This window comes from Bombyx mori, chromosome 11, assembly GCF_030269925.1.
Source record: "Bombyx mori chromosome 11, ASM3026992v2".
Lineage (NCBI taxonomy): Eukaryota > Metazoa > Arthropoda > Insecta > Lepidoptera > Bombycidae > Bombyx > Bombyx mori.
In genome coordinates this window covers 16,895,656-16,915,755 of record NC_085117.1, presented here as the reverse complement: position 1 = coordinate 16,915,755, position 20,100 = coordinate 16,895,656, and the positions used below count along the sequence as shown (strand labels likewise).

The window sequence follows — 20,100 nt, the reverse complement described above, 5'->3', positions numbered from 1 at the left end:
TATATTAATACGTGAAGCAAAAACTTTGTACCCCTTTTTACGGACAATTGTGTGAAAATTGTGCGGACGGAGGAGTACGAAATTTCCCACACTTATAGAGAATATAGAGATTATGCATAAAAATACATGAAATCAATAAAGAAAACATTACACACACTACCATGTATTTGACACACACACACACACACACACACACATATTTTTTGTTTATTGTCAAACTTTTGTTATTGCTTAAAATCTGTAGTCAAGTTGAGAATAAGTTAATATTGTTTGTCTTTCTTGGCGAAATCTGTGACTATAGAAATATAATAGTCTTTGACAATAGAACCATAATAATGTTCAAACTTTTAATTTCAATTAATTATAGTCGAATTTCGACTACTGCGCGACCACTAGTAATAATATAATTTTGAATTTTGAAGTCGTCGTGGCCTAAAGGATAAGACGTCCGGTGCATTCGTATGAAGCGATGCACCGGTGTTCGAATCCCGCAGGCGGGTACCAATTTTTCTAATGAAATACGTACTCAACAAATGTTCACGATTGACTTCCACGGTGAAGGAATAACATCGTGTAATAAAAATCAAACCCGCAAAAAATTATAATTTGCGTAATCACTGGGGGTAGGACCTCTTGGGAGTCCGCACGGGTAGGTACCACCACTCCGCCTATTTCCGCCGTGAAGCAGTAATGCGTTTCGGTTCGAAGGGTGGGGGAGCCGTTGTAACTATACTGAGACCTTAGAACTTATATCTCGAGGTGGGTGGCGCATTTACGTTGTAGATGTCTATGGGCTCCAGTAACCACTTAACACCAGGTGGGCTGTGAGCTCGTCCATCCATCATAGCAATAAAAAAAAAATAAAAAAATCTGCGGTTTTCGCTCGTCTTAGAACAACCGCTTTTAGGTTTTCATCTAATCACAAAAAAAAATGTTATTTATTTTTTTATTTATTGTATCGTTTGCGACTACGAAGTAAGTCAAGTATTCGAAACGTGTAATATAATTAAAATGAAAAATGCGAAATTAAACCGTAAAATTGTTTAATTTTCACGTTAGTTATGGTTTTAAGTTTTATAAGAATCTAAATTTACCGTATTTCGTAATATAAAGATGAGGATGAAGATCTTATTGTACTAAAACGTGTTTTGAATTAAATTTCGACGATAAATCAGGCAATCGGTGACTGAGATAAAGAACGCTCGGCTCACACTATATCATTTCGAGCGCGACATCAAAGGGCTCGGTCGATGTAGCCTTTTAGAAGAACGCCCCGGCCCAGAATGACGACTGCTTATTAATTGACGCTCCCTGTAACGATGATTGAAATGTGAACATTCCGTTTTGGGAATTTAAAATAGTGCGCGTTTATTCTTAGACACTCGGGGGGCGTACGTAACAAGATTTTAAGGCAGCCGTGAATACTGTTCAGTGTGCATTTTATAACGCAGGAAAATAAGCGCGATCATGTAATTGTAACGGAAATGTATCTGTATACACAACAGCAGTAAAGCCAGATTTGGTCCAACGGTACCTTGATAAAACACCATAAACTTTGAACGACCGTCTACGGTGTTTGTCGTACGCTGACCTCGCTTAAGTACCCGTTAACCGAAATAGACTTATCATCCGAACATCAAAACGAGCACCGGAGTAGAATCGAAACGCCTTTTCATCGATACTTGAAGATTCTTAGCGGTAGGCAGCGGCTTGGCTCTGCCCCTGGCATTGCTGAAGTCCATGGGCGACGGTAACCACTCACCGTCAGGTGGGGCGTAAGCTCGTCTGCCTACGAGGGCAATAAAAAAAAAAAATTCGTAGTAAGAAGAATAAACGAAGCGATGTAATCTTTATCGAGTTTACAATCCTTCCGAGTTATTAAATGAGCTTACACAAGCCTTTGTTTGTAAAACAGTATGCTTATTTACTCCGCCGATTACGATTGTAATTTGAATCGATATCGGGACAGTTTCGTAAATAGTTTATCTATTTCTGTTATCTCGGTTGAGTCCATTGTTTCGTATCGATGGTCGAGAGCCGATTTTGCGTGAAGATTTTTTGCAAGAGCCATGCTAATTACATAAAGAAGTCATTGGCTAATCGTACAAGTCGGTCGTCTTAAGAAACTATATTTTATTTGAGCTATTGAGTTAACGTTTCGTGATGAACTTTAAAAGCAAAATTTTGAAAGTACAAACGCTGTCCTTCTTCATTGTAGATATTAAGAATTGCACTATCGTCGATTTCAAATGCGAATGTTTCGGATATTAATTGGTTTAAAATATTGTTTCAGGTACGCGACATGTAAACTTCATTGCGAACTGGTGAGATTTTGATATTGGACTTTTGTTTTTTAAGAGAAAACAAACGACCTGCTGATTTTCGCGTAATAATAGCATAACAACGTCCGTGTATTAACTTCAATACGCGTTATCTTGCTCAGAGACGCTTGGTTCCTTCAGAGTTAGCGATCCGTGGGGTTCAATGTAACTGGTTTCTTTTTTTTTTTAAACAATTCTAAAGCTTATTTATGATTTGCCTCACATCAACGGCCATACGCGACTATCCTTGTGTAACTAATAACTCTTACGTACGTTGACCTCAAATATTACCGAGTTTAATTGAATTTTTATGTGTTAAAGACCTTTGCTTGGTGCTGGACACGAACACCTTGGTTGTTGCTACGATAATTACTTCTGTTGATTAAAAAATAACCCTAAAATGGACTCTTTAATGCTTCTTTTACTTTTTCCTTATCCCCACTTTTGCTGTCTTTGATCTCAAAATAAAAATAATATTGTCTTTACGTGCAACTAAGTAATGGAATGATTAACTAAAAATAAAAATAGTCTCAAAATGCAACGGAAGCGCCGTGAGAAAGTATTTAGAAATCGAAAAATATATAACACTTGCATTCCCATGTTTGACCACATCCCATAATAAATTAACTGAACGAGAATGTTTATATATTGATAATGAAGGAATGGACTAAATACTATACGGCGTTTTTCGCAGGAGTGTTCACAAGTGGTCATAGCGATTTTTACTTGTAAAAAAACAACTTAGAAACTGTAATGTATTTGTGGATGATCGATATGATAAGGTAAGGCTGTAGAGCTCTTGATTTTTTTCCATTAACTCTAAATGTTTATACATAAGATCAGATTTGAATATTAATTGCTATGCTCAGCAAATATACCTTGAGTCTGAGCTAGACATCGCACAGGCGAAGACTAATTTGACGCTCTGCACGCTGATTTATTTCGAAGTGCGGCGAAAAACAATTAAAAAAATAGCAACGTAAAAAAGCGCTCTAGAAGTAATGGCTCGTCAAGTAAAAAATAACGCGCATCGAATGTTTTTTAAAAAGCGTTCGTGCGAATGGTCTCTAAGTGAAAAAGTAACAAGTAATCATGTAATTGATTTTAAAATAGCATAACCGGCAAGATGGACAATGGTGAAGGTCCGAAGGGTATTATCGATACAATTTCAGTGATTATAATATGAACTGCCGTGATTTGCTGCGACTAGGTGTTTGTTTCTCACGTTTCTTGTGCTTGTTTGATGCGATGCGTGATGAAATTGTTAATGAACAGACATCGGAATGCGAATATCTCCGTTATTCCTTGAATCATAAGATCGAAGTCTCAATTGTGGAGGAGCTATTGTAAAATATATAAAGCAAAGAATACCACCGCTTCTTACTTTGAAAAATTGTGCGTATGATTACGTACATCGGGCGTCTTACCCATTAGGTAAAGGATGCTTCAAACTTCTTAAAATTATTTAACGCGCAAAGTTAATATAAAAATCCAAAATAATCGTTCTCACAATATCTCTAGTTTAATCTCACTGCGCAAATTTGAACTCCAATAATAATAATAATAATATTTCATAAAAAGTTACAACGGTCCATCAGTTAGTTACCTAACTCATTAAACGTGTCTGGAAAATAAGCAAAACCTTAATAAACCGCCCACATTTCAACTTGAGCACGAAACAAATTGGTATAATAGCACGTGAGCTTTCTTTGTTTCAACCACATTTCCTATGGAGCAATTTATAGAATCGGCTTGTTCACGGTGAGGGTAACGTTACCATTAGGCTCGCCGGAGGCCCGATGGGTCTCGTTTGGAGTAAATCGAGAGGGTATATTATTGACCGTTCGATATTACTCAATTTTGCTGAAAACTCGGTTAGAGTTTGTGATTTATAACTTGCGATAAATCTGTCTATAATTCACGTTCTAAGGGATGGAGAAGTATATGCTAATTGTTATGATATTAGACAAGGCGTGTTTCTTTAATAATTATTAGACATGAATCCTTATCAATGGTAGCTTCAAACTTCATATTTCTTTATTCTATTATATGTCTTTTTCAATTCGTATCAATGTTTTCATATCAATTTTCACTTTGATTCGAGCATTCGTTGAAAATACAAAAAAAAAAAATGACATATAGGTAGTTATATTAAAAAATACCATGTCGAGAAAATTAGCTTAGTGGTTGGTTCTTGATGTTTCCAATCACATTCTGTTAAGATAACGCCTTATCGCTTTATTGAAATTTGATAGAAACATTTGATCACGAGTAATGTAGCCAATATTTTACTAGAAATAATCAAAGGGTTACAGGACTGTTTTCGACCTGAAGTCGCTTTTTCTCCTTTTTGAATTCTAACGAAGAAAAATAATAGATTCTTTAATAGAAATTACTGAATTAATGTAATATCCGTTCAAAAATATGATATGATCTATAAACCCATGCCTAAACTGTGTTGTGATATTGACAAAATAACTGCTGGAGTATACTCGAGAAATAAAGGGCTTAATGGAATCACATCCGTAACCATACTAATTTAAACAAACCAAAAACTATTTTCATAGCGATTCATAAATGCTTCGTAGTTTTGTTCATCGTTATTAAAAGTGGTAAGTTCATATTCTACTAAAACGAAGACAACTTGCTCCAATTTGAATGTTAGGGCAGGGCACTTGTACGAAAGTAATTGAAACTTAATATTTATGTCTCAATGTGAGCTGTGGGATTCTGGTTATGATGCCTATAGGCCCAAGTCACCGCTCAACATCAAGTCAGCCGTAAGAGCTTCTTCCAATACTAAGTTGGAAATACAAATTTTAATAATTACCGTTATAATAACGGTCCAAGGTCACGAATCTAATAATGAATTAGTAGCGTCCCTCTGTCTACCTCTGAGGCCAGCAATTGAAGAACGTAATACCACAGAATTTATAAACGATATGCACAAACAGTTTTACTTTTTTTTTTTCCGCCATAGCCATTATCACTTCGAAGCGAATTTTCATGAGTCTGCACTTATACCGACCTTATTTTAATGGTGCTCAAACATAATTGTCACTTATAATTGTATTTAATGTATTCGAATTTTGCGAATTGCCTTTTTTATTGTTTCCTCTTTCGCAAATTGCCTCTTGAGTCGTACTTTACACGAATTCTCGTTACAAGTGTAGATTCCTTGTTAGGGAACAAGCTTTTTTTTTTTTTTTCGATAATAACATTTTGAAATTACGTAAATTGTCGCACATATTCGCTGCAATGATTTCGCATTTCGAACATTCTTCGCTCGGGAAATGTCCGGGGCCATAAACGTGGTAATTCGGCTATTCGCAGTGATTTCAGATGTTGTCTCGCCCCTCGGGAGAGTTAAACTTGTTCCAAATGTTGCGTTTCCATTGCCTTCTTATTCTTAGATTCTGTGGTAGATAAAAGGCATTTATAAAATACACTACGTATATATTAATACGTTTTTATTAGCTTCAGACGTATGTATGTTAGTATGTAACGGAATCTGGGGTGAATGGTCTAAGTAGTTGTAAATATTTTATGAACAGATATGAGTAGAAGGGTTATTTTGATAATATCCTGAAAAGTACCTCACGCTTTTTTACGATAACATAATTTTTTCTTACACTATTTTTAATTAAAATGTATTAAAATTTTGTTTCTATTTTTTAGTCGGATTTTCTATAAAATCGTAATTTGTTACTTTTTTAAACTATTATTTATTTTATTTTTATGTGGTGGGTGAGCAACTCGCCATGGTGAAATTTGTCTAGGTTTGAAATTCTGTTTAATTAATCTAATTAAAATTACTGTTGGAGTACACCCTATAAATAAAAAAAGCACAAAAATGTAAAATGTACATAGCCTAGTTTTGTTTGTTTATCACATGCTGTCGTCGTATTTCTTTTGATTTCCGTTACGACGTGTAATGAAGCCGTATTATTTAGTCCACAGCTGCTGCATTAATTTCGCGGCAGATTAAACTATATTCCCATCAGGTTGTCACAGCTGTTACTTAATAAGATTCGGTTAACCTGTTCGATTAATTTTGTTAGAGGTACCAGGAGAGCATAGGTCGGAAAAGGTGGCATCATATCGGAGCGTAATCGAGTAAATATGTGGATACTTTGGAATCTCGACGAAGCAAAGCGGTGTAATTGAGCGTATGATGCCGACCAACGTCGACTGGCTGTGTCCAGTCCGTGAGAACGTACAGTAGGGTTGCCACCCATTGTCATTCGGAATGATAGATCTCAATGTTGTGAGATTTAAACAATAACCAACAATATGAACTTATTCCCAACTAATAAAATCTTTTGATGTAATTAATACGAAAGCTAAGTAAAACCAAACTTAGACAGAATACGGATCAAATATACTTACATAATAATATGTATATGTATGTATATATATCGAAAGGCGAAATATTATTTTGTTTAAGCATCATCTCGCTTAATACGCGACATTTATCTTTATAATTAAAGGTGCATTTTATTTAGCATTGGCAAAAACAGTTCGATGTTTTTAATTGAACTTCAATTGAATTTATTCCATTAAAATGTCTGAAGAAGGTTTTTTGTAATATTTTTTTTTTTCAAATTTTAATCTTTAAATGACTTCTTCGGTAAATTTGCAAAAATGTTGCAATAGTAATCACCACTACATAGTATAAAACAAATTCGCTTTCTCTGTCCCTATATCCCTATGTATGCTTAAATCTTTAAAACTACGCAACGGATTTTGACGCGGTTTTTTTTAATAGATAGAGTGATTGAAGAGGAATATGTATAATAACATTCATTAAATAGTCGAGAAATCAATAATAAATTACAGTTTCCGAAGCGAACCGAGGGCGGGTCGCTAGTTGATTATAACTACAGTATTAGACGCGATGCGTTGCGCGTAATGCCTTATTTTTGAACGGCTTAGCGTCTTCTAGGAACTGTCTATATAAATTAGATTAATGTATTGGATTGAATGACGATTAACCAGAAATGAAACATATTTGGTTATCGTAATATGATAGTGCTATAGTCCTTTTTATCTATAATTAATTGGTGTAAAACAAATTAATCAAAGGTGCAAAAAACGTTGTTAACATGATAAACATGAGTAGACATGTCAAAGATTTGAAGATAGCCTTGGATGGTACGCGACCACGGAATGATGGTTGAGGCGTTTAGTTATATGTATTAGCAGCTCTAACCCTACATAAACCCTTTCGTTTCTATGTCGGTTAAGCAACGCAAATGAACCAATAGTGTTTTGATGCTAACGCCGAAAGCAGTTGCTAAGTCAGCGATAGATTAAATATCGCCAGCTTCCACTATGTATCGCCTTTCATTTCGTCTTCTCGCATTAAAACTGTATAATCTGAAAACTTACTAATATTACAGGAGAGTGTTTTAAAGGTTTAACATGTGAAATTTAATATTAACCATCTTTGCAACATTTTTTTTTTTACCAGTTACATTATCTGTCTTTTAAATGTGTAATTTAAATTATGTATTAATTTTGTTATGGTAGTCAAAATATAGGTGAACAAAAAAAAAAACGAAAACTAAACTACGCTCTTTTGACAGTATTTATAAGAAAAATACTGGTGATACCAAATGATTTCGCATATTAACTCAATTTCGAATATTTTTGGGAATTGTACACTTTTAATGCGAGAAGACGATTTGTCGTTGTTGACTAGATTTAGGGACGACCACGGGCTTAATTTTTAGAGCAAATTTTCTATTTCGGAAGTTTCCGAACATTACTCGTATTTTTATTTGTGTCAATATTGATAAAAAGATACAAAGATAAAAAAAACAAAACACTAAACAATAAAAAAAAAAACTGAGTTTGAAAATAGAATTCCGTATTACTAAAATAAAATTCATTTGGATTTAAAATTTATTGCCAGCCATATATAAATTACGTTTCAAATTGCCAGTACTGTAAAATCGCAACTACATAGGTGAAGACCTATTATTATTGCCTTACGATTTCATATGTGTTATATTTCAAAATAGCGACACTATAAAAAATCGACATTTATTAATTTATCAATAAGAATTATGCAATTTGTGGTTAAATCCTTCTGACTCTCACCTCGTACCTGAAGGTCCCACTTGCATACTGCCTCAGTTCCCTTCAAATTGTAAAGCCGAATTTACATTACGAAATTAGTGGCGTGAAATTAATTTCGTGACATTAGTTTTACCAACAGTCTCACGTGTGATTTAATACTTTCGTAATGCATGCATTAATTTCATGCATGTAAATTAGTTTCGTGCCCTGCGCGATTTTTTGGTGAAATTAGTGTCATGCAACTAATTTCATAGTGAAGACGCGACGTGAAACTAATGTCGCGAAAGGGCCTGCGCTGTGCGGACGTGTGTATTGTTAGTTCGGACGCGCTTCAAGCGTTGAAAATGGCAAACCAATGATGGAGTACAGAAAAAAATATAGATCTTATTAATGAATATCAATGACAAGGGTCCCGAAACACCTATAGTAATAAATCAAAATTATCTTCACTCATTCGAAAATAGTTTTTATAACTCTCAGGATCTTCATCTGCTAATTCAGAGACTAACTTCATTGCACCTAAATGCCTTCTTGTTGACCATCCTCGAATTTACTAACTTTTTTTTCTTTTCATTTCTTTAGCTACATTGAATATAGCATATAGCATAGAATATAGCTTTGATGGTGATGGCGCCATGGTTACTGCGATACTGTGGATTTTGCGACACTAATTTTTTAACGAAATTACTTTCGCATATATCGAAACTACATTCGTGAAACTGAGCTCAACATGCATGACACTCATTTCGTAATGTAAACTCGGCATAAGGAGTGTTGGCTACATGACGCTTATGTTATATGTAGCTTAAAAACTAAAAAAGCATGCTTAAATAGCATACCGAAATAAAAATTAATGTCATCTTTTGTTGATCTTCTTGTTGATGCTGGATCAGGATATTAGAGCGAAATTGTTGTATTATCATGAGTCCTTGACGCGTTTATATATTTCCAAGCTAACAGAACGTCTTGAAGTCTCTGAAAACGATATTCAAAATATCCGTGACGTACATACATAGATAGTAAAAACGTTTTAAAAAAATTAATAGCATGGCATCATGCCCGATCCTGTAGACCGAATGGTAAACAGTCGCCGTCGCCCTAAACAAGTCATTATGGATCCTTCTAATCCATTAACGGTGTTTTTAGGTTCCACGAGCACCGGTCACAGTCCTCATCGAACCCATCGCTTGCGACGAAGGGCTCGACGACTGAATTAACCTATAGACACAGTCCACTGAGTTTCTCGTCGGATCTTCTCAGTGGGTCGCGTTTTAGATCCGGTGGTAGATTCTGCGAAGTTCTGCTCTTGCTAGGGCCAGTGTTAGCAACACACCCGGTTTGAGCCCCGTGAGCTCACCTACACGTCAAGGAGAAGCTGAAATAGCCTCTGAAGTCTAATCAGCAAAGGTAGGAAAAAAGGATAGCACTATTATGTTAGGTCCTCTTGCGTAGTAAGGTGATGAAACTGCTGCAAGCGAATGATGAGATGAAAATAATTGCAGTGGCCTGAGGAAGATGGATCGCATAATCGTTTCCTTAGAATAACAGACAAACAGACTAATAGAAATACTCCTCTCGTCTGAATACGCTGCGATCTGTCCATAATTACGTTTGTGAATTATTCATTCCATGATTGGAACCCACGTCACGAAACGAAACATATTATGAGATATAATTTAAGGAAAACGTAAACTAATGAGTAAAGTTTTTGCTGATGAAAAATACAATGGGTATCTTGGGAATTTCGTTACGTGAATTATTTAATAAAATAATGTCTAGTTAATTTTATAATAAAAACTTGGGTATTATAATATGAAGTTTCGAGAAAATAAATACAAGATCCTTCATTAGTAGTGTTGTATTTCGATGATTAGTGTCATTATGAGGTAATGATATAATAGGTTTTTCGATCAATCTATGCAAAAAGTGACACTTTTAAGAGAGAGACAAACATAAATCTATATGATTAAGCGTGCTAAAAAATGATAGAGAACAAACGATACGGTTCGGACTGAAAATACAAATGTTTTTGAAAACGAAAATATTTTATGTTGTCCTGTTTCCACCAAAATACGAGAGACTTAAATGATTCAAATAAAAAGGCAAACGCTTATGCTTGTATGTCTTGAATCTATAAAATACTAGCGATCCGCCCTAGCTTCGCTTCGGAAACTGTAATGTATTATTGATTTCTCCACTATTTAATGGATGTTATTATACATATAAAGCTTCCTCTTCAATCACTCTATCTATTAAAAAAAACCACATCAAAATACGTTACGTAGTTTTAAAGATTTAAGCATACATAGGGACAGACAGATATAGGGACAGAGAAAGCGACTTTTTTTTAAACTATGTAGTGATTTTATTTTAGTCAGAAAGGTTGTTTGTCGGACTTCTGAAAGAAACTAAAAAATGGGCATTCTCGTGAGTAATTCTCATAACAATTAGTTAGTAATAAAAGAAGACAATAGCGGTAGTAGATGTTATAATTTTTATAAATATCATTAGTATCCAGGGAGGAAATAACAGAATACATATTTTGAACAGGTAAAACTCCGTTGTGATTTTCAAAGAATTCATGATGTTTTTGAAACTAAATATGATATATTTAAAATACAGACAAATCAAAAAGTCATACAGAACAACATCATTTACGTTTTAAACGAACGAGGAGTAACACCCACACGAGACCATTGTGAAAACGCCTCCGTAAGTAATGCTGGGTTTTATTTCGGCCTCTAATATACAGGGTGTCCGAAAGGATGGGTAATCCTGAAACACCTCATAGTAGAGCTATTGGGGACTAAAAAAAAATTAAAAAATTTTCTTACGTAGGTAGTACCCAAATTAAAATAAACCAAAATAAAAAAAAATACCAAACGATTAAAATTTAAGGTCAGATTAACTTTTATAAAAAAGTACACTAGCTACTCATACGATTTCCTGCATATTCCTCAGTATAGTCCATGTTGAATATTATAACACCAAAAAGCCTATGGATTTCATTTATTTGTAGCTGTTGTATATTCCAGAAACGCACACCAGTAGGTATGGAAAATATCAATTTTTTAAAAAAAATACGTAATTTGAGATTTTTTTGGCGGTGTTTTTTTGTTCAGGATTATCCATTCATTCTGGGACACCCTGTATATGTCCAACGTTCAAGAACGGGCAATGGCCGCGCTCATTCGAGAAATACTGTCTGCTTGGACGATGTGAAGCCTTTATTTTACACTTCAATATTCTAGGTACCCCCACAGGGCTCTCTTTGATCCCCACACTGTCTGTGTTTATTTACTGGTTTCGACGGCTTTGAAAATGTACCTCGTATACTAACTCAAACTCTACTACAAAGCTATCCTGGACGTCAGAGAATTAGTTAATTAAAATAGCAGATATAAACCTAAAAAGACAAAAGTTATTTTTAGCATGACGTTGGTAAAGGTTAAAATATATGGGTGGGGCAGCCGTTGTAACTATACTTGAGACCTTAGAATTTATATCTCAAGGTGGGCGGCGCATTTACGTTGTGGATATCTATGGGCTCCAGTAACCACTTAACTCCAGGTGGGCTGTGAGCTCGTCCACCCAATTAAGCAATAAAAAAAAAATCATACATTTTGCTTCGATTATAAAGCTTAAATTATGTTTCGCAATAACAATATCTATCGCAGCTATTATGTTAGAATTATATTTTATAAGTATTTATTAAATTTGTCTACGTGATGCTTCAACGCGTTGAAAAAGGTTATTGTCAATGTTTGTTTCTAACCTAAACTTATCGAAACTCGTTTCTTGGAGTTATCTCGAGTCCGTAACTTATCAGCAGACAAAACTATTTTTATACGAACGGTTTCTTATTCTAATGTATCTCCTTTATCAAAACTTTCACTAATCTTTTAGTTTCGTTCTGTTGTATATAAATAAATCGTGGTTTTATGATAATTATTGACTCAACGCTAAACTTGCAGTCCGTTTCTAGTTTTCGTAGTGAACTGTTCTAAAAATTTAACGAACCAATCCAAGTTTGTACACCATAAACTATAAAACGTATAGAATCCATGTAATCAATTATCGAAGATAACATATTATCATTTTATTGCGTGACCTCGGCTCCGTCACGACCATTGAAATTTCAAAGAGGAATAAGTAATTATAAATTATAATATTTTCTAACTATAATAAACTAATGAGATACTCACAAATTCTTGTTAATTACAATTCTAATGTAAAATTCTTGAAATATGTATGATATGACTTTATTATATTTCAAATCAAAAAATAACTTGCATATTGCAACGCTTACTCACGCTTGGGTGACTCCTTCGCGTCTATTGATTCTGTGAAGTAATCCCATAGCACGGATCGAAGGTTGGGTCCAGATATAAGATCTAATATAGAATAGACATCATCAAAATGCTTGATGATTCATTTATGAAACACTAGTGGTCCCGCAGTAGTCGAAATTCGACTTTAATTAATTGCTATTATAAGTTTGAACATTATTATGTTTCTGTTGTCGAAGATTATTATACTTCTAAAATCACGGATTTCGCCAAGACTACACTATAGATAAATAAATAATTTATATTAAATTAAAAGTTAACAATAATAACCTATTGTCAATTTGACCACAGACTTTATGCAATAACAAAAGTTTGACAGTAAACAAAGAGTTTAAATATGTGTCAAATATATGGTAGTGTGTGTAATGTTTTTTTATTGTATTATTAATGCATAAATAAAATAAAATATGAGCATTCTGCACTGCTTCTCTATATTCTCTATAAGTGTGAGAAATTTCGTAGTCCTCCGTCTGCGCAGTTTTCGTAAAAAGGGATACAAAGTTTTTGCTTCACGTTTTAATATATAGATTTAGTCGTTGCTGATTATAATTTCCACGTGCATATTGTGGTAAAGTTGTATCGTGATGCGAATCGTGTCCATCGGTCCACCGTGTTAAGTTATTCACGAGTATCAACGGCTGTTCGGTCACGGATTTCTTCGGAATCCATTTGCGTTTACGCTTTTATTAGATTTTAGGAGCGTCGGCCTCGTCGCTTTAGGAAGCCTCGGAACCTTGGCGCGGCCGCAATAACGTGAATTTAGTAAAAAGGCTTAGTCAGTGATTAGCGTTTAAACCGTGAAATGTGTTTACTTGTGTTTGTGTGGGTTTCTATTAACTGGTGGTACGACCTCTTGCAAGTCCGCGCGGGTCGGTACTACCACCTTGCCTCTTTCTGCCGTGAAGCAGTAATGCGTTTTGCTTTGAAGGGTAGGGCAGCCGTTGTAACTGTACTTGAGACCTTAGAACATATATCTCAAGGTGGGTGGCGCATTTACGTTGTAGATGTCTATGGACTCCAGTAACCGCTTAACACCAGGTGGGCTGTGAGCTCGTCCACCCATCTAAGCAATAAAAAAATTAAAAATATATAATATGAACTACACGATAATCCACTGTCTAATGTTTCGCTACTACTCGTAATCACCACTGCATCATACAGTAAATCATGAGTATAAATGAAAGTTCTTATAAAACTTAAAAATTCTTTAACTTGAAATTGATCTGTATTTTTCTTCTAATTTCATAATTAACTCATGTATTTTTAAAGAGAAATGTCCTTGATATAAAATAATACAAAACTCAATGTCAACTCCCTACCAAAATTATATTAATGTATTTTACTTTGCAAGTATGGCTATTCGCAACACAAAATGTTGAGTGCATTTCCAAACGTCGCCAATACTAATATTTAATCTACCGAATAGTACGTAACATAAAATCTTATACCTTTAAACGAGCAATTCTTGTATATATAATCTGAATCTCGGAAACGGCTCCAACGATTTTCATAAAATTTAGTATAAAGGGGATTTCGGGGGCGATAAATCGATCTAGCTACGATTTATTTTCAGAAAATGTTGTTTTATTCGTGTTTCCAATAATCAACTCTTCCGGACATCTATTGGCGAATAATAATACTATTTTTCTTAATTGAGGGCAACTAACCGCTTTAAAGACACAACAAGATGGCGTTATCAAAAAAAATCAGTCATCATCTAGTTATTATTATTAACTTCCGTGTTATCGATTTGAATTTCGTCTTTAAGCTCCGACTCCATAGAAAGAAAACATTGCTTTATTGCTTACAACATAAATCCGTGATCATGCTCTCAGCTCCTGAAAAAAATATTCGTATTTGCTGCTAGTACAGAATTTGTTTTTTTTCTCGAAGGAATATTTCGCGGAGGTCGACATCTGGTCGTAAACCTACGCAGCTTTTTCCCGTGCATTTAACTTTTACCTTCTTATACATGCCAAAGGTTGGCCCGACTGAAACATACATATATAACCATTTCTAGAACACTCTAGGGACTAAAGATAGCGTATGCCGTGTTTTTTTATTTTATTGCTTAGATGGGTGGACGAGCTCACAGCCCACCCGGTCTTCAGTGGTTACTCGAGCCCATAGACATCTACAACGATAATGCGCCACCCGCCTTGAGATATAAATTCTAAGGTCTCAAGTATAGTTCCAACGGCTGCCCCACCTTTCAAACCGAAACGCATTACTGCTTCACGGCAGAAATAGCAGGGTGGTGGTACCTACCCGCGCGCACTCACAAGAGGTTCTACCACTAGTAAAATGCATATACGAAATTTAACTACAGCAAGGCTTATCTATATATTAATACGTGAAGCAAAAACTCTGTATCCCTTTTTACGAAAATTGCGCGGACGGAGGAGTATGTCCACACTTATAGATAATATAGAGAAGTGCAGAATGTTAATATTTTTTAAATTATGTCTAAAAATTTATGAAATCAATAAAAAAAACATTACACACACTATCATGTACTTGACGCACACACGCATGCATACTATTTATTGTCAAACTTTTGTTCTTGACGTCTGTGGTCAAATTGAGAATAGATTAAAATTAAATATTGTTTGTCTTTATTAATATTTTTTTAAAGAATAGCCTTGACGAAATTTGTGATTATGGAAGTATAAAATACAATCATAATAGTGTACAAACTTACAATTCCAATTAATTATAGTCGAATTTCGACTACTGCGGGACCTCCAGTACTATTTAATGCTCAAGTTTTTATTAACTAAATTATTATTAAGCGAAACGCAATACATAAATACGAAGTGTAAATTTCGAGGGGCCTGTACACAAAACGTTGGACCGTGACTCTTGGGGGACTTAAACGTACTTAAGCTAACAGCTTGGGGAGAAATCGGATACAATAGGTAGCGTTTCACGACTTTGACAATACGATACTTAAAAATTAGGTAACAAAGATTCTATAGTCGTTTATTGAACAAACAAAGCGGTTAGAACACAATATAGTTTTGTCGAGTTGCTGGTGCTTGTAGATCCCTCAAGCACCGGTCACCGTCCTCGACAAGAGTTCGACGAGTGTACTAACCCAAAGGCAACAACAGCCCACTGAGTTTCTCGCCGGATTTTCTCAGTAGGTCGCGATTCCGATCCGGTGGTAGATTCTGCGAAGCACTGCTAGGGCTAGTGTTAGAAAATTCTCTCAGGTTGAGCCCGCGAGCTCACCTACATTCCCCCCCCCCCCCGCCCCCTAGGCAAACAGCGAATAGGTACGAAAAAAAAAACGTGTTGTATTTATAAATGTGTATGTATTATTTAGAAACTTCGAAACTGACCTGCCGGGCAGGTGTTGATAAACCGTTAACCTAAAAGGGTGTGGTTGAACTCGGAACTATAAACAGTCTGTAATACTATAATAATGATAATATAACCTTTACACGAAACAGGTGCTTGACTGATAACTGTTCGTTTTGTTCGTAATAAATCATATAGGATCAAGTTTAAGTATTTCGTTCTATAATGCAATTAAACTAGGTATGTAGGTGTGATTAACACAAACACACGCACACACGCGCGCTTAGACACACAATATACACGCGAGCTTTGACACACACATATACACGCGCGCTTTGAAACACACACACACACATGCACACACCCAAACACACACATACACCTACAGACACATACAATTGATGAAAAAAGAATGTAGTGTTGTGGTTTACTGGGCAAGATAGTCCAATCAATTTAATGCCGTTGAGAGACTTTTGTATCTAATATTGAAAGGTGTCCTAAATTTTTTATTTTGTTGGATATGTGAACTCCGGTGAAGTATTGACAACAGGTGCACCCTACAGACGGCTGCATCTACTACGCCTGTAGGTAGTAATTTTGAAAACACGTTGGAATTTTGAAAGTTTTCTAAGGTTTAACATATGGCGATTTTGGATTTTATTGAATACTTAGAGCTTGCCGATCTGGTGGTTAAGTGATGACCGGAGCCTATAGACATCAATACATGAATACTGCCACCCAATATAAGAAATGAGGTCGTAGTCTCAATTGTTTGTATTACGGTTTTCTCTTCCTTCCAATCGCAATGCATGAATGCATGTCTGCATCACCGCAGATATAGGTAGGATACTGGTACCTATCCGTGCAGGCTTACATGTCGCCCAATTTCAAATTAGCAAGCGTCTAATTAGAGCGTGTGTTTGGGTTTTGTTTGGTGACGTCACTTTTGCGGTCTCGAGGTGCAGGATTAATTAAATTGAAAGCGCCAAAGTATTCTCTGTGTAATTGCTTTTTGCCATTTTCGTTTGATGCCCTATTATATTTTACAGTGAAGACAGGTGCGAAGAGGAAATTTTGAAATTATGTTCCGTTCTCATAAACGAATTTCAAATCAACCCCATTTTATTTTAAAAGGGCTTCCACAGGTCCTTTATTCTTAAATAAGACCTCTAAGCATATATTTTTATTGCCTGGATCGGTGAAGAGTGTAGACATTACAGCGTGATAACTATCAACCAGTATCTGACGTCGAAGTATCAATTGTTTGATGTAACGACTGTTTCAGTTTTCAAAGCTTGACTGCTTCATTGCAAAAAAGGACCGGTCATCGTGCTCGTCGAACCTGTCGCTTGCGAAGAAGGGCTCGACGAGTAAATTAACCCTCAGACACAGCCCACTGAGTTTCTCGCCGGATCTTCTCAGTGGGCCGCCTTTCTGATCCGGTGGTAGATTCTGCGAAGTACGGCTCTTGCTAGGGTTCGTGTTAGCAACGTCATCAGGTTTGAGCCCCGTGAGCTCACCTACTAGTTAAGGCGACGCTGATATAGCCTCTTAAAGCTATCAGCTTAGGAAGGAAAAAAAAAAGTAAAAAAGGCAGTATTGTAGTACCTATTCATATAATACGCCTTAACGTCAGAATTTACGCAAATTATGAAATTAGCCGGTTTGATTTTATTTTACATAATGCCATCATAATGTTAACAATAAAATATAACAATGATAAATAACTTCAAGCTGACAAATTGCAACCCGATCGTAATATTATAATATGTATAATTGATTTCTTCAAAGATCTCGTCGAAAAACTCAAATTACCATAAATACATACAGAATTGTTGTATCGACTTACAGTAGCAAAAGTTTGATTACCGTTCACTAGGTTACAAAAACTCCGGATAAATAATAGCATCTATGTAAACTCATCATTCTGACACAAGGAAAATAGATTCATAGTCAAATAGTTTCCTTTTAATTCCTCCTACATTGTTACTTATTTTTCGTTATTAATATATTATATTATTGTTCGTTACTAATAGCTTATTATAAAATAAATTGTTTAGATTATAGTTATTTTACTGGTATTATGCGCTCGAGCGGATATGTACAGCTATTTTACCTGTTTCTGTCGCAAAAGGGTCTCATGAAATTGAATTTTAAGGGTAGGATTGCCCGTTATAAAACTAAATTGTGACCGACCTCATGTTTTATGTCTCTAAGTATGAAATCTTTCACTATTTACTGATTTTCTTATCGTCTTAACGATCGATTCTTGCCGTTTCAACATTTAATTGGAGCCAAGACATTTATGATGTGATAGATGAAAATTTTGAACGAACTTCGCACATTTATCAAGTTACAAGATCTTTTAGCTCATTTTCCCTAGGTTGTTTTCGTCTCAAATTATAGTTAACTAGCGACCCGCCCTCGCTTCGCTTCGGAAACATTAAAACACACATGAAACCAAAAAAAAATAATTAAAAAAATTTTTAAAAAAGTAGCCTACGTTCATCAAGGACAATGTCGGCTTCTAATGGAAAAAGAATTTAGTTTCAGAGCCTATTCGAAACAAACAAACAAACAAATCTTTCCTCTTTATAATATTATTATTATTATTATTATAGTATAGATTCGGTTCTCGTCTTGAGTATTCTGATTCTTATATCAACCGTTTTATCTTGTAATGCAAAATCAAGTCCTAAGTCACATCCAACAACGTTAATTGGACTAAGGACACATATATCTTTAATCTAGCGGAAAATAAATAACGTATTGCCCTCGTCCATTAAGGCGTTCAATTAATTGTCTAGCTACAAGTCGGAACAGTAATCTGCATAGCGTATAATCGTAGCGGTCGAACGCAAAGCTAGATCGACCGCAAGCAAGTGCACACGTGCATGTCATATAGTCAAACAACGTTATGACAGTAACTGTGTGTGACATGCCTGAAGCAATTGTAATTGGATTAATGCACGTGTACTAATGACGCAAACAAGTTATCTCGGTTCGGCCGTAACTGTGTTACGATCCCAGATCCGTGTGTAACGTAACTGGCTCACACTGTAGGATTATTAAGATTTTAAACGATGATTGTTAGAGCTAATTAGAAATTGAGTTTATAATACTCCACTATATGCTAAAATTTACTTGACAAATAAGAAACTAACCAATGTTAGAATTGATGTCAAAAATTACAAGACTTGAGGGATTCTTCTATCATTTATCATAATGAGTGATTATATAGTATAAAAAAGAAGAAGAAAAGGTGTTAATTCTGATTGGATTGAAAATTGGTACATTTTTTATTGTAGACGTATATGTGAACATATACTGTTGTTTAATTGTTGCCGGAGACATCACATAATGATTTTTGCTGCCCACAATACGCTGAATTTCTCGCCGGATCTTCTCATTGGGTCACGATTTCGAACCGATGGTAGATTTTGCGAAGCACTACTCTTGCTAGGGCTAGTGTTAGCAAATTCTCTCAGGTTGAGCCCGTGAGCTCACCTACCGGTCCGGGCGTAGCTGAAATAGACTCTTAGGCTACCAGCTAATAGGTAGGGAAATAAACAAGAAAATTTCAACACAGTCTACTCTATTCAGCTCTCAAGGGCCTTAATTCTAAAAATTTCGAAATATATTCAAGTGAGCTTAGAGTGACTACAATTTACATATCAAATGCATTACTCCGTGGACGGCCAAGAGGACAAATAAATCTATCCTGGATCAGTTTCGCATGCGAGTCAGGCTCTCAACAATCTGTTACCAGAGGATCCTCAGCTACTTCGGTCATATTGCACGCCGACAGTCAGATAACTTGGACAAAGTGATTGTGACGGGCAAAGTAGAAGGAAAGAGACCCCGCAGCCGATTACCTAGCCGTTGGTGTGATCAAATAACCGCTCTAACTGGGTTGCCAGTCGCAAACGCCATTCGAGAAGCTGAGGACCGGACGAGATGGAAACAGCTCACGAGACAAGCCATGGTCAAGTTTCAGGGAAACGACCTTCAGCAATGAAGAAAGCGACGAAGAAGAAATATTA

General features: G+C 35.5%; 1 protein-coding gene and 1 long non-coding RNA gene across 3 annotated transcripts in view; one reads left to right on the top strand and one right to left on the bottom strand.

The window, feature by feature from the left end:
- LOC101739984 (tyrosine-protein kinase Src64B) overlaps positions 1-20,100 on the top strand; it is a 100,741-nt gene that overhangs the window by 42,990 nt on the left and 37,651 nt on the right. The window contains exon 2 of one of the 2 annotated variants that reach the window (XM_038014057.2): positions 2,294-2,324. The exons of the other annotated variant lie outside the window; for it this stretch is intronic. The gene's annotated coding sequence lies outside the window, so the exon portion shown is untranslated. The remainder of the gene's footprint in view (positions 1-2,293; positions 2,325-20,100) is intronic. 2 annotated transcript variants of the gene reach the window in all.
- LOC105842528 (uncharacterized) lies at positions 4,534-13,039 on the bottom strand. The gene is made up of 3 exons (XR_002431571.3): positions 12,719-13,039; positions 9,245-9,380; positions 4,534-5,737 (listed from the first exon to the last, which is right to left on the bottom strand). It is a non-coding gene; the product is annotated as an uncharacterized LOC105842528 (long non-coding RNA).